Here is a 12,335-nt window from a genome sequence, read left to right on the forward strand (position 1 = left end):
AGTAATTCTTTTATGAATCTCGGTGGTCCAGCGTTGGATATGTTTAGAATTGTTATATCCTCTTGCTGAACTGATCCACTTATCATTTATGATGATATTTTTTGTCTTTCTTTTTTTTTTTTTTTTTTTACCATTTTTCATTGAAAGTCTGTTTTAATCTAAGAAAGTCTAACTATTTCTGCTCACTTTCAGTTTCTGTTTGTGTTGAATATTTTATCCACTTCTTTATTTTCAGTCTATATGTGTCTTTATGGGCAAGGCAAGTTTCTTTTAGGCAGCATTTTTAAAATTCATTCTGCTGATCTGTATCTTTTATGCAAAGGACATAATCCATTTACATTCAAGGTTAAAATTGATGTGTAAGGCTTTGTTCCCACCATATTGTTGTTTTCAAATACTTGTTTTTTAAATTTTTCTCTTCTTGTCTTGGTGATTTGATGAAATTCTGTCATGTTGCCATTTGATTCCTTTCTCTTCTTCCTTTGTGTGGTTGTTTTATAAGACTTGAGTTTTATATTTCCATATATTTTCATGATAGTGACTACTGAACTTTCACTTCTGTGTTTAATATTCCTTTCAGCACTTGCTGTAGGGCTGATCCAGTGGTGATGGATTCCCTCAGCTTTTGCTTGTCTGGGAATGTCTTTATTACTCTCTCATTTATGAAGTGTATTCTGCAAAGACATAAACATTTTTGCTGACTTTTTTTCTTCCAGCACTTTGTAAATACCATCTTATTCCCTTCTGGCTCATAAGGTTTCTGCTTTAAAGTCCACTGTTAGTCTGATGGGGTTTCTTTTATAGGTGATTAGATGCTTTTATCTTGCTAATTTTAAAATTCTTTTGTTCACATTGACTTTAGACATTCTGGATATAATATGCCATGATGAAATACTTTTTGCAATCTATTTGCCTTAAGGGATCACTTGGTCTCCTATAACTTCATGTCTAACTCCCTTGCTAGACTTGGGACATTTTTACCCATTATTAACCTAAATATATTTTCTAAAGTTTTAATTTTTCTTCTCCCTTGGGAATACAGATAATTTGCAAGTTTGGTCATTTTATGTAGGTTCAAACATCTTAAAAACTTTGTTTATTTTTTTTTATTCTTTTTTTTTTTTAAAAAAAAATGTTGTCTAACTGCATTATTTCAAAAGGCCTGTCTTCAAGCTCTGAGATTCCTCTGTTTGGTTCAGTCTGTTTTTGAAGCTTTTAAATGTATTTTGTATTTTCTTCAATTAATTTTTGTTTCCAGAATTTCTGCTTGTTTTTTTTAAGATCTCTATCTCTTTGGTAAATTTCTCATTTATATCCTGAATTTTATGTCTAATTTCTTTATATTTGATTTCAGATTTCTCTTGCATCTTATTGAGCTTCTTTAAAATCGCTATTTCGAATTCTTTATCTGGCATTTTGAAGAATTATTTTTTATTGGTATCTATTGCTAGGCAATTATTGTGTTTCTTTGGTGGATCATGATAAAACAGTACAGGAGCAGACAGCCAGAATAGCCAGAATAGAGAGGAACCTAAATGACCTGATAGAGCTGAAGAATGCAGTACAAGAACCTCACAGTGCAATTACAAGTATTGATACCAGAATAAACCAAGCAGAGGAAAGTCTCAGAGCTTGAAGACTGTCTTTTTGAAATAAGACAGACAGACAATAATAGAGAAAAAGCAATGAAAAGGGATCCACAAAAGCTCCAAGAAATATGAGATTATGTAAAGAGACAAAACCTAAGACTGACTGGGGTACCTGAAAAGATGGGGAGAATGGAACCAATTTGGAAAACATATTTCAGGATATTATCCAGGAGAACTTTTTCAACTCAGCTAGACAGGCCAACATTCAAATTCAGGAAAGGCAGAGAATCCCAGTAAGATACGCCAAGAGAAGATCATCACTGAGACACATAATCATCAGATTATCCAAGGTCCAGATGAAAGAAAAAATGTAAAGGACAGTCAGAGAGAAAGCCCAGGTAACCTGCAAAGGGAAGCCCATCATAGTGACAATGAACCTCTCTGTGGAAACTCTACAAGCCAGAAGAGATTGGGAGCCAATATTCAACATTTTTATAAGACTTTTTTCAACCCAGAATTTCACATCTGGCTAAAGTAAGCTTCATACGTGAAGGAGAAAGAAGATTCTTTACAGAAAAGCAAATGCTGAGGGAAGTAGTTACCACCAGACTTGCCTTACCAGAACTACTGAAGGAAACACTGAATGTGGAAAGAAAAAAAAAGGTGACCAGCCACTACAAAAACACACTTAAGTACAAAGACTGGTGACACTATGAAGCAACTACCTAAACAAGTCTACAAAAATAACCAACATCATGATGACAGGATCAAATCCACATACTAACCTTAAATGTAAGTGGGCTAAATGCCCCAATTAAAGGACACAGAATAGCAAGCCAGATACAGAACCAAGACCCATCTGTATGCGGTCTTCAAGATACCCATCTCACATAGGCTCAAAATAAAGGGATTCAATTTACTATGCAAATGAAAAATGGAAAAAGGCAGGGGTTGCAATCCTAGTTTCTGACAAAACAGACTTTAAACCAGCAAAGATCAAAGACAAAGAACGGCATTACATAATGGTAAAGTTCAATTAACAAGAAGAGCTAACTGTCTTAAATATATATGCACCCAATACAAGAGCACACACATTTATAGAGCAAGTTCTTAGGATCATTGAGTCAAAAAATTAACAAAGATATGCAGGACCTGAAATCAGCTCTTGATCAAGTGGATCTGATAGATATCCACAAAAGAATCCATGTAAAAACAACAGAATATACATTCTTCTTATCACCACATGGCACTTACTCAAATATTGGTCCCATAATCGGAAGTAAGACACACCTGAGGAAATGCAACAGAACTGAAATCACAACAGACAGTATCTCAGACCACAGCAAAATCAAATTAGAGCTCAGGATTAGGAAGTTCGCTTGAAACCATGCAACTACATGGAAACTGAACACGTGCTCCTAAATTACTTTTGGGTAAACAATGAAATTTAGGTACAATTCAAATTCTTTGAAACTAATAAGAACAAAGATACAATATACCAGGATCTCTGGGACACAGCTGCAGCAGTGTTAAGAAGGAAATTTATAGCACTAAATGACCACATCAAAAAGGTAGAAAGATCCCAAGTTAACAACCTTACATCAAATTAAAAGAACTAGAGAACCAGGAGCAAACAAACCCCAAAGCTAGCAGTAGACAAGAAGTAACCAAGATCAGATCTGAACTGAAGGAGCTAGAGACATGAAAATCTTTCAAAAAGTCAATGAATCTAGGAGATGATTTTTTAATAAAATAATAAAATAGATAGACCACTAGCTAGACTAATAGAGGAAAAGAGATAAAAGTCAGATAAATACAATCAGAAATGATAAGGGAGTATGTCACCACTGACCCCACAGAAATACAAAACACCATGAGAAAATATTATGAACACCTCTATGCACATAAACTAGAAAATCTAGAAGAAATGGATAAATTCCTGGAAACATAACATCTTCCCGAGACTGAACTACAAAGAATTTCAATCACTGAATACATCAATAACAAATTCTGAAATTGAAGCAGTAATACATAGTCTATCATTCAAAAAAAAGCTCAGGACCAGAAGGATTCACAGCTGAATTCTACCAGAGGTACAAAAAAGAGCTGGTACCATTTCTACTGAAACTATTCCAAACAATTGAAAAGGAATGACTTCTCTCTAACTCATTCTGAGGCCATGCATCATCCTCATACCAAAACCTGGAGAGATAAAAGAAAAAAGAAAGAAAGAAAGAGAGAGAGAGAGAGAAAGAGAAAGCAAGAAAGCAAGAAAGCAAGAAAGCAAGAAAGCAAGCAAGAAAGAAAGAAATCAGTATTTTATTCTTGATGAACATCAATGCAAAAATCCTTAGCAAAATACTGGTAAACCAAGTCCAGCAGCACATTATAAAGCTCATCCACCATGATGAAGTAGGCTTCATCCCCAGATGCAAGGTTGGTTCAACATACACCCATCAATAAATGTGTTTCATCACATAAACATATCTAAAGACAAAAACCACATGATTATTTTAATAGATCCATAAAAGGCCTTGGATAAAATTCAACACCCTTCATTTTAAAAACTCTCAGTAAACTATGTATTGAAGGAACATACCTCAAATAGTAAGAGCCATGTATGACAAACTACAGCCAATATCATACTGAATGGGCAAAAGCTGGAAGCATCCCCCTTGAAAACTGACACAAGATAAGCTTGCCCTCTCTTACCACTCCTGTTCAACATAGTACTGGAAGTTCTGGCCAGGGCAGTGAGGCAAGAGAAAGAAAGAAAGGTATTCAAATAGGAAGAGAGGAAGTCAAACTATCATTGTTTGCAGATGACATCATCCTATATCTAGTAAACCCTGCTGTCTCAGCCCAAAAGCTTATTAAGCTGATAAGCAACTACAGCAAAGTCTCAGGATACAAATTCATTGTGTAAAAATCACTAGCATTTCTATACACAGAAAACAGGCAAGCGAAGAGCCAAATCACAAATGAACTTCCATTGATAATTGCTACAAAAGGAATAAAATATCTAGGAATACAGCTAACAAGGGAAGTAAAGGACCTTTTCAAGGAAAGCTACAAACCACTGCTCAAGAAATCAGAGATTACACAAACAAATGGAAAAACATTCCATGCTTACAGATAGGAAGAAGCTCACAGATAGGAAGACCATTACAATGGTCATACTGCCAAAAGTAATTTATAGATTCAATGTGATTTCCATTAAATTACCATTGATATTCTTCACAGAATTAGAAAAACCTATTTTAAAATTTATATGGAACCAAAGAAGAGCCTGAATAGCCAAGACAATACTAAGTAAACTGAACAAAGCTGCATGCATCATGCTAGTCGACTTCAAACTATGCTCCATGGCTACAGTAACCAAAACAGCATGGTACTGACCCCAAAACAGACATATAGACCAATGGAACAGAATACAGAACCCAGAAAAGAGACTGTATACCTAGAGCCATCTGACCTTTGACAAAGCTGACAAAAACAAGCAACAGGGAAAGGATTCCCCATTTAATAACCAATGTTGGGAGAACTGGCTAGGAATATGCAGAAAATTGAAACTGGAACCTTTCCTTGCACCTTATACAAAAATCATCTCAAAATGAATTTAAAAATGTGAAACCCTTTAGTTTAATGAGATCCCATTGGTCAATTTTGGCTTTTGCTGCCGTTGCTTTTGGTGTTTTAGACATGAAGTCTTTGCCCATGCCTATGTCCTGAATGATATTACCTAGGTTTTCCTCTAGGATTTTTATGTTATTAGGTCTAACATTTAAGTCTCTAATCCATCTTGAATTAATTTTCATATAAGGAGTAAGGAAAGGATCCAGTTTCAGCTTTCTGCTTATGGCTAGCCAATTTTCCCAGCACCATTTATTAAATAGGGAAGCCTTTCCCCATTTCTTGTTTCTCTCAGGTTTGTCAAAGATCAGATGACTGTAGATGTGTGGTATTATTTCTGAGGACTGTGTTCTGTTCCATTGGTCTATATCTCTGTTTTGGTACCAGTACCATGCTGTTTTGGTTACTGTAGCCTTGTAGTATAGCTTGAAGTCAGGTAGCGTGATGCCTCCAGCTTTGTTCTTTTGGCTTAGGATTGTCTTGGAGATGTGGGCCCTTTTCTGGTTCCATATGAACTTTAAAGCAGTTTTTTCCAATTCCGTGAAGAAACTCATTGGTAGCTTGATGGGGATGGCATTGAATCTATAAATAACCTTGGGCAGTATGGCCATTTTCACGATATTGATTCTTCCTATCCATGAGCATGGTATGTTCTTTTCACTGAGTAGTGGTTTGTAGTTCCCCTTGAAGAGGTCCTTTACATCCCTTGTAAGTTGGATTCCTAGGTATTTTATTCTCTTTGAAGCAATTGTGAATGAAAGTTCATTCATGATTTGGCTCTCTGTTTGTCTGTTACTGGTGTATAAGAATGCTTGTGATTTTTGCACATTAATTTTTGTATCCTGAGATTTTGCTGAAGTTGCTTATCAGCTTAAGGAGATTTTGGGCTGAGACAATGGGGTTTTCTAAATATACAATCATGTCATCTGCAAACAGGGACAATTTGACTTCTTCTTTTCCTAACTGAATACCCTTGATTTCTTTCTCTTGCCTGATTGCCCTAGCCAGAACTTCCAACACTATGTTGAATAGGAGTGGTGAGAGAGGGCATCCCTGTCTTGTGCCAGTTTTCAAAGGGAATTTTTTCAGTTTTTGCCCATTCAGTATGATATTGGCTGTGGGTTTGTCATAAATAGCTCCTATTATTTTGAGGTATGTTCCATCAATACCGAATTTATTGAGCGTTTTTAGCATGAAGGGCTGTTGAATTTTGTCAAAAGCCTTTTCTGCATCTATTGAGATAATGATGTGGTTCTTGTCTTTGGTTCTGTTTATATGCTGGATTATGTTTATTGATTTGCATATGTTGAAGCAGCCTTGCATCCCAGGGATGAAGCCCACTTGATCATGGTGGATAAGCTTTTTGATGTGTTGCTGAATCTGGTTTGCCAGTATTTTAATGAGGATTTTTGCATCGATGTTCATCAGGGATATTGGTCTAAAATTCTCTTTTTTTGTTGTGTCTCTGCCAGGCTTTGGTATCATGATGATGTTGGCCTCATAAAATGAGTTAGGGAGGATTCCCTCTTTTTCTATTGTTTGGAATAATTCCAGAAGGAATGGAACTAAAGAGCTTCTGCACAGCAAAAGAAACTACCATCAGAGTGTACAGGCAACCTACAGAATGGGAGAAAATTTTTGCAATCTACTCATCTGACAAAGGGCTAATATCCAGAACCTACAAAGAACTCAAACAAATTTACAAGAAAAAAACAACCCCATCAAAAAGTGGGCAAAGGATATGAACAGACATTTCTCAAAAGAAGACATTCATACAGCCAACAGACACATGAAAAAATGCTCATCATCACTGGCCATCAGAGAAATGCAAATCAAAACCACAATGAGATACCATCTCACACCAGTTAGAATGGCGATCATTCAAAAGTAAGGAAACAACAGGTGCTGGAGAGGATGTGGAGAAATAGGAACACTTTTACACTGTTGGTGGGATTGTAAACTAGTTCAACCATTATGGAAAACAGTATGGCGATTCCTCAAGGATCTAGAACTAGATGTACCATATGACCCAGCCATCCCATTACTGTGTATATACCCAAAGGATTATAAATCATGCTGCTATAAAGATACATGCACACGTATGTTTATTGTGGCACTATTCACAATAGCAAAGACTTGGAATCAACCCAAATGTCCATCAGTGACAGACTGGATTAAGAAAATGTGGCACATATCCACCATGGAATACTATGCAGCCATAAAAAAGGATGAGTTTGTGTCCTTTGTAGGGACATGGATGCAGCTGGAAACCATCATTCTCAGCAAACTATCACAAGAACAGAAAACCAAACACCGCATGTTCTCACTCATAGGTGGGAACTGAACAATGAGATCACTTGGACTTGGGAAGGGGAACATCACACACCGGGGCCTATCACGGGGAGGGGGTAGGGGGGAGGGATTGCACTGGGAGTTATACCTGATGTAAATGACGAGTTGATGGTTGCTGACGAGTTGATGGCTGCAGCACAGCAACATGGTACAAGTATACATATGTAACAAACCTGCACGTTATGCACATGTACCCTAGAACTCAAAGTATAATAATAAAAAAATAAATAAATTAAAAAAAATGAGAAATTAAACTACAAAAAAAAAATTTCTGCAACCACTTTCACAGAAATAGATAATATTGCAACTAATTTTTTGATTTATTTTTGATCATTTAATCATTTTTATGTGCAGGACAATTGAATGGATTGAAGTAAAATATATAACTATTAAAAAGTTTATTTTAGATGCACTATTTAATATCAGTAATATATGAAGACAAGTCTGGCCTATTCCCCTATTAAGAATGCATGCGATTGCATTGGGAGTTATACCTGATGTAAATGACGAGTTGATGGGTGCAGCACACCAACATGGCACAAGTATACATATGTAGCAAACCTGCACGTTGTGCCCATGTACCCTACAACTTGAAGTTTAATAATAATAAATAAATTAAAAAAAAAAAAGAATGCATGCATGCTGTTCAATTTAAATTCTATAATAAGTGTGATTTGTCAGCTAACAAATTAAAATACGACACATACTGTGTTTGGCTTTGGAACCCAGTAAAAAACAAAAAATGAATTCTTTATTTAAAAGGCTACAATCAAAAGATCAATATGTGATCCACATTGAATGATGTTTACTAACATCATTGGTCATTTCTGAGCTCAATAAAGGTTTATTTACCATAAAAAAAAAAAAAATGTGAAACCTAAAACTATAAAAACCCTAGAAGAAAACATAGGAAACACCATTTAGAATATAGGCATAGGCAAAGATTTCATGATGAAGACACCAAAAGCAATCTCGACAAAAGGAGAAGTTGACAAATGGGATCTAATTAAACTAAAGAGCTGCTGCAAAATAAACTCTCAAAAGAGTAAACAGACAACCTACAGAATGGGAGAAAATATTTGTAAACTCTGCATCTGACAAAGGTCTAATGTTCAGCATCTGTAAGGAACTTAAATAAACTTACAAGAAAAAAACACCATTAAAAAGTGGGCAAAGGACATGAACAGACATTTTTCAAAGGAAGACATACATGTGGTCAACAATCATGAAAAAAATGCTTAACATCATTAACCATTTGAGAAATGCAAATAAAAACCTTGATGAAATATCATTTCACATCAGTCAGAATGGCTATCATTAAATGTCAAAAAAGTTACAGATGCTGGTGGGGGTGTGGAGAAAAGGGAGCACGTACACACTGCTGGTGAAATTGTAAATTAGTTCAACCATTGTGGAGGACAGTGTGGTGATTCCTCAAAGACCTAAAGACAGAAATATCATTCCACCCAGCAATCCTATTACTGGGTATTTACCCAAAGGAACATTAATCATTCTGTTATAAAGACACATGCATGTTTATGCTCATTGCAGCACTATCCACAATAGCAAAGACATGGAATCAACCTAAATGACCATCAGTGATAGACTGGATAAAGTAAATGTGGTACATATACACCATGGAATATTACGCAGACATAAAAAGAACAAGATAATATCCTTTGCACAGATATGGATGGAGCTGGAGTCCATTATCCTTAGCAAACGAATGCAGGAACAGAAAAACAAATGCTGAATGTTTTCATTCATAAGTGGGAGCTAAATGATGAGAACACATGGACACATTGAGGGCAACAACACACACTGGGGTCTGTCAAGGTCAGGGGTGTGAAGAAGGAGAATATCAGGAAGAATAGTTAATGGATGCTGGGCTTAATACCTGGGTGATGGTATGATCTGTGATGGTATGATCTGTACAGTAAACCACTGTGGCACACATTTACCTATGTAACAAACTTGCACATCCTGCACATGTACCCCTGAACTTAAAAGTTGGAAATTCAAAAGAAAGAAAGAAAGAAAGAAATACCCTTGAAAATTAAAAAAAAAAAAAAAAAGTAATCATTCTAACTTCTTGATTTAGGCATTTAGCACTATAAACTTTCCATATAATTCCACAGGTTTTGGTATGTTGTGTCTCTGTTTTTATTAACAAAGTTTTTTTTTTTTTTTTTAATTTCTGTCTGAATTTTATTGTTTACTCAAAGGTCATACAGCAGTAAGTTGCTTAATTTCCATGTTATAGTGTGGTTTCTTTTTGGTTGATTTTTATTGTTACTGTACTTTGGTCTGAGAGTATAGTTTGTATGACTTTGATTTTATTTATTGATATGTGGTTTATTTCCAAGTGTGCACTCAATCTCAGAGTATGTTGGGTATGTAGATAAGAAGAATGTGTATTACGTTGTTATTGGATGGAGTATTCTGCAGATATCCATTAGGTTTGATTTGTTCATTGTCCCATTTTTGTCCAGAATTTTTTGTTAGTGTTCTACCTTGATAATCTTTCCAACATTGTCAGTGTTGTGTTGAAGTTCCCCACTATTATGTGGCTGTCTAAATCTTTTTGTAGGTCTGACAACATTTCTTTTATGAATCTTTGTTTTACAATATTGGGTACATATATTTAGGGTAGTTAATTGTTCTTATTTAATTGAACCATCTATCAGTATGTAATGACTTTCTTTTTTTTTCCCTCAATGTTGCTTCACTAGCCTATAGCATTAGGAATGATGTGTATTTTTTTTTTTAAATTTTAAGTTCAGGGGTACATGTACAGGATGTGCAGGCTTATTATATAGGTAAAATTTTGCCATGTTGGTTTGCTGCACAGATCATTCAGTCACCCAGGTATTAAGCCCAGCATTCATTAGCTATTCTTTATGATGGTCTTTCTCTTCGTCCTCCGCCCTCTGACAGGCCCCAGTGTGTGTTGTTCCCCTCTGTGAGTCCATGTGTTCTCGTCATTCAGCTCCCACTTGTACATGAAAATGTGCGGTATTTGATTTTTGTTCCTGCATTAATTTGCTGAGGATGATCGCCTGTAGCTCCATCTATGTCCTTGCAATAGACAGGATCTTGTTCCTTATTATGGCTGCATAGTATTCCATGGTGTATATCTACCACATTTTGTAATTCAGTCTATCATTGATGGGATTTAGGTTGATTCCATGTCTTTGCTATTGTGAATAGTGCTGCAAGGAAGATACGTGTACATGTATCTTTATATTAAAATGATTTATATTACTTTGGGTATATACTCAGTAATGGGATTGCTGGGTCAAATGGTATTTCTGCATCGAGGTATTTGAGGAGTCACCACAGACTCTTCCACAATGATTGAACTAATTTACATTTCCACCAACAGTGTAAAAGCATTCCTTTTTATCCACAACATCGCTAGCATCTGTTGTTTTATTTTTCACTCTTTAATAGCCATTCTGACTGGTATGAGATGGTATCTCATTGTAGTTTTGACTTGTATTTCTCTAATGATCAGTGATGTTGACCTTTTTTTCATATGTGTGTTGGCCACGTGTATGTCTCCTTCAAGAAGTGTCTGTTTATGTCCTTTGCCCACTTTTAAATGGGGTTGTTTGTGGTTTCTTTGTAAATTTGTTTAAGTTCCTTGTAGATGCTGGTTATTAGACCTTCGTCAAATGGATAGATGGCAAAATTTTTCTCTTGTTCTGTAGATTGTCTTTTCACTCTAATGATTGTTTTCTAACTAACCCAGGTGGCAGCCCTCCCCTCCCCCAGGCACTCTATCCCAAGAGAGAGGTCAGAGTTCTGTCCCTAATATGTGCCGGCAGATGTGGCTGGAGGGTCCAGCTGGAGGTCCCACCCAATGAGGAGGAATAGATCGGGGCCCTGCTTAAAGAAGCAATCTGGCCATGATCTGGAAAAGCCACTGTGTTGCGCTGCTGGGGGGTCCCTTCCTTGTCCAGACCATTTCGATTCTCTGAAGCCCAAGGATGGAACATTTGAGTCAACCAACAGGAAAGATTGTCCTTGCCCCTCATTCCGGTGCTCCATCTGGTCTCTCCATCCTGTTGCCAGTGGCTGGCTGGAATTCCAAGCCAGTGGGTCTTTTCTTGTGAGGTTTCTTAGAAGTGGGGCTTGCAGAAGGACGCTGCTTGGCTTCCTGGAGTCCACCCTCTTCCTATGGGTATGTGCAGACCTCCTGCCTTGCCTGAGTTGCAGACAAATTTGTTGGGGGATCCCGGGCTGTAATGACTTTTTTTTGACGTTTTTGATTGTTGTTGGTTTAAAGATTGTTTTATTTGATACAAGGATCGTGGCCTCTGCTTTTTAAAAATTTTCTATTTCCTGGGGAGATCTGTCTCCATTTTTTTCACTTTGAGCCTGTGAGGTTTTTTTGTTTTGTTTTGTTTTGTTTTTGGGATGAAGTCTCGCTCTGTCACCTGGCTGGAGTGCAGTGGCCAGATCTTGGCTCACTGCAACCTCCGCCTCCCGAGTTCCAGCGATTCGCCTGCCTCAGTCTCCTGAGTAGCTGGGACTACAGGCATGTGCCACCATGCAGGGCTAATTTTTGAATTTTTTAGTAGAGATGGGGTTTCACCATATTGGTCACAGTGGTCTCGAACTCCTGACCTCGTGATCCACCCGCCTTGGCCTCCCAAAGTGCTGAGATTACAAACATGAGCCACCGTGCCTGGCCCATCTTTTAACTCTTTGATAATTTTTCTGGCCTTTTGAGATTGGGTTTCAACTTCTTCATGA

General features: G+C 36.8%; 1 protein-coding gene across 1 annotated transcript in view; it reads left to right on the forward strand.

Moving 5' to 3' along the window:
• LOC103247423 (zinc finger X-linked protein ZXDA-like) overlaps positions 1–12,335 on the forward strand; it is a 110,749-nt gene that overhangs the window by 18,491 nt on the left and 79,923 nt on the right. The gene's annotated exons all lie outside the window — the stretch shown is intronic.

The sequence above is a fragment of the Chlorocebus sabaeus genome, chromosome X (assembly GCF_047675955.1).
Source record: "Chlorocebus sabaeus isolate Y175 chromosome X, mChlSab1.0.hap1, whole genome shotgun sequence".
NCBI classification, from domain to species: Eukaryota; Metazoa; Chordata; class Mammalia; order Primates; family Cercopithecidae; genus Chlorocebus; species Chlorocebus sabaeus.